Source organism: Fopius arisanus, unplaced genomic scaffold (genome assembly GCF_000806365.1).
Source record: "Fopius arisanus strain USDA-PBARC FA_bdor unplaced genomic scaffold, ASM80636v1 scaffold00034, whole genome shotgun sequence".
NCBI classification, from domain to species: Eukaryota; Metazoa; Arthropoda; class Insecta; order Hymenoptera; family Braconidae; genus Fopius; species Fopius arisanus.
In genome coordinates this window covers 738,161-742,048 of record NW_011887773.1, presented here as the reverse complement: position 1 = coordinate 742,048, position 3,888 = coordinate 738,161, and positions in this window count along the sequence as shown.

Sequence of the window (3,888 nt, the reverse complement as noted above, 5' to 3'; positions counted from 1 at the left end):
GGGGGGGGGGGCGCAAAATTCTGCCTCGTCACAACTTATGACCCAAAAAGATACTTCTGTCGAAAGTTTCCTATCTTCGTCTTGATTCCCTGATTCTTAATATTTAGAAAATGTGTCATTTTAGTTTTATTCTTTCTCATTCGATAAATCCTGTTAAAAATGAGGGTAAATGTCAGGAACAGGTCCACCAAGAAATAAGAAACCGAGCGGTGGACCCGTTCTAGACATTTACCATAATCAGAAAAAATGCAAAAAATTAGAAACATTCTGAATCGATAGAAATTATTTTTAAATATTTGTTCTTTGCTAAAATCCATTGTTTATTACTCAATTTTTTTATTTTCTTCTTATTAATTTTGATGTGTATAGATTTATCTACTACTCTCAGGAAATTTGAGATGATTGTTCAGTTCCTTTCAATTTTAAGAAAAAGTCATGATGCTTCGACCGTAATGCATGTTTTAATTAATGAAAATCAGGGAATCACGATGAAAATCCGAAATTTTCCATAGAGTTAACTTTTTGGGTCACAAATACGTGCAAAAATTGGCACCCTGAAATTCGCTGTGGGCAGATTCACCATGTTTATCCGGCTAGACACTTTTAAAGGAATTTCTGGTGGAAAAATATGTGGAGCTTTTCAAATATTTCTAATTTTTCGGCGCAGTAGCTGTTGAATATTCTCTGCGATAGATACAGATCAGTGCTATTCCAAACGTAATCGCAAAATGATCTCTTAAATGAATTCCTGCGAACAACATAGTTCTTCTATTGTTGACAAAATTTGTTTCGAGTCATTCGATTACTCCATTCCTTTGCATCGTTGCATGACTTTATCCGTATGCTATTCACCACACATCTTGGCTGAAATCCAAGCGGAGAAATAATCTATCAGATAACAAACAATTTGCGCTTCAAAATCAATGGAATAATTCTCTCAAGCATCCGTGCGTATGACGAAGTTTGGCAAATTGAATCGAACAACTCCTTGGGCCTTGCACTTAGAATTTTTCACCTTTGAAATTTCAAATATCAGTACCTGGCATATTCAGTGTGCATCACCTACTATACAGCGTGTAAATGCTTGAGAAATTTTTTCGATACAGTAGGACACTGAGTATCCAGAGTACATTCATTTATGCAAAAATTAATGCAATCAAAAGCTTGATGTCTGAGTATAGAACTTATATAAAAAGAAGGAATGAGTAAATCTTGTGGAAAATGCAAGACATCAGATAAATACGTTCGAGTTGAGTATTAAGCCGATATTGAGTAGCCAACCGTGGTCAGTTTTCGTCGTCCGTTGTTGATCGTCTCTAAGCCTCTCTCGGCTGACCCATGCGGATACTTTTCCCTTTTTTTCAACCCTCGGGCTTCAGTAATATAAGCTGGCGCATTCTCCAATGTCAGAACCTATTGCAAATCCGCTCCACCTATCGTGCTTACTCTCTCATCTTCCTTCTCTTATTTTCGTTTATGCTTTCAAATCCCAAGAGCGTAAGCCAACCTTTAGCAAGGTCTAACTTCCCATTAAAAATTCCTTTCTCAGTAAACAATTTAATATGGGTAATATTTATTCATAATCTAAAATGAATCAAAAAATTTAAGCAGCAAAACATGAACCAAAATATTCGTTTTATTTCTTTTTGATATTCAACATTGTTGTATGCATCATCATTTTCCATTCGAGACAAACCATGAATACAAGTTATTTCGAGCTTAGAAAAGAAAATGCCTAACGAGCATGGTAATGGTGTAGCATTTTGCTAGCAGAGTAAGAAATATCATCCATTCATAGTATATTTAGTCACTAGGCCGTTGGGAATTTTCCTCGAGTTCGCCTTGGAATGAAAACTCAAAATCGCCAGAAAAGTTCATATCGACCGCGTACCGAACAATATTTTTCTGTCATTCAGTTCCTAGGCAAACTTGCTTCACAGACTGAGTGGCAAAAAATCCATTTTTGTGTTATAGGAACTAATGAATATGTTTCCCTCGAATAAAAATTGAGGTTGAAAACTGTAAGAATTCTGGCGCAGATTAAGTTATACGAGATCTACTGCGCACTCCGTGAGCCGAATTCGAATTTCGACTTCGGATTCGAGTTGACCAATAAGGAATCAGTCTTACGAGTTTCGACTCAGGCGAACTTCATTTACGTATCTCTGCTTTCATGATAAGGATTTAGTATATTGCCAGACTATTGCGATGGGGTCTTTTACTGGTGTGGAGTTTGGCGAGCCAAATCGAAGGCGGATAATTTTTTTCTGCGTAAAATTTCCAAACAATGACAGAAATTTTACTCTTCTGTTGGTAAAATCTGCTGCATCGGTTAGAAAAAAAATACCAACTTCAACTGAAATTATCACTAACATGAACGTTTTATTTTCCGATACGGGTTTGCGTACCAATTCACGGTGCTCATTGACGCTTTCTATTTTATTCTTTTCATTTTTTGTGTGAAAACTAATAAATTTTATTCCCCTTCACGAAAAAAATGAAGTACTGATATAGATAAAAATGAACGAATTGTGAGTTGCTTTTCGAATTGTGACATGTTAACTTTTCTCCGCAAGGTTCGTCAATTTTGTTCCGTCTTTCGCGACAGAGAACATACGCCCATCAAGTAGTCAAGTATGTCTTGGAAAAAGGAATGAAAGAAGTAATCAATATGAAATACCATTCGATTTTTTGAGATTGTTTGGCAATATCAGCAACCGTCTATGATTTTTTTTCATTATGCTTCCGAATGGAAGCTTCGTATTCGGTCATATTTAAGTTCCCAATTTTTTGTGTTAGAGTAACTGGATGTAGCTTGAAAGGCCCAAATGTGCGATTTTTAGATGGCGTTTGCGTGTATGTATTTATGTATGCATGTATGTGTGAGTTTGTTTATTGCTTTTTTTTCTGTCTCTCTTTTTCTTCAGCAGAGATTTATAGGATACTATGATTGTTGTCAATCGATATAGACTTTTAGAAGCTCGACACGGAAAGAAATATTCAATAAATATTACGAGAAAAGTTCCTCAAAAATTACGTTTCAAAACGTAACCTGCCAGCGAAGTCGAATACCATACAAAGTCTGAGTCATAACTGAAACTTTACGATGTGTTCCGTAAAAATTCGTCACTCGACTGCTCACTCACCACTGCGGGAATTTTTAACCTCAAGGTACGTAATTTTTCTCGAGCGTTCCTGAATTGTTGCTGAACGCTTTTTTTTCAAAAAAATTGAAAATTGAACAGGGGATGAAAAAATCGGCAACATTGGTTTTTATTTTCCTTTTACTTTTCATGAAAAAAACATACAAAAAATGACTTACATATATAAATAACAGCTAGAATCAAAAGAAAAAAAAAGACATCATACTTGTAACATATGAGTGTTTGAGGTTAGAATTCAAGGATGGGAACTATTTGGCAAATCCGGCCAAAGAGTCTTAGATGTCTTAGATGATTTGGATTACTTAAGAAATAACCAAAATTTAAAATTATATTTAAAATTAATTATCACTGATCGTGTATTGTTTTTCTTCCACTTTTTTCGATAGAACTATTTCGTCGCACAATCACTACAATCTCCCTCCAACAGCCGTTGGGCACCATCTCCCTGTCTCGAGTTTACCGAAATGATCCGAGAATGTATGATCAAACACGAGTGGTGGTAAGAGGCAGGGTAAAACATCCCACCAGTGAAAATTTCCGGTGCGTTTCGTAAAAATTTCCCGCCTGTTCCGTAAAAACTTTGAACTTTTACCTGAATTCTTACGGTGCGAAACGTATTAAGTCATGAATTTTGTGTTAAATTTTGCAACTTTTCATCACTAGAGAGATCAATTACGTGCCTGCCTTTTTCTGTTATAGACCCGAAAATTTACTAAACAGCACT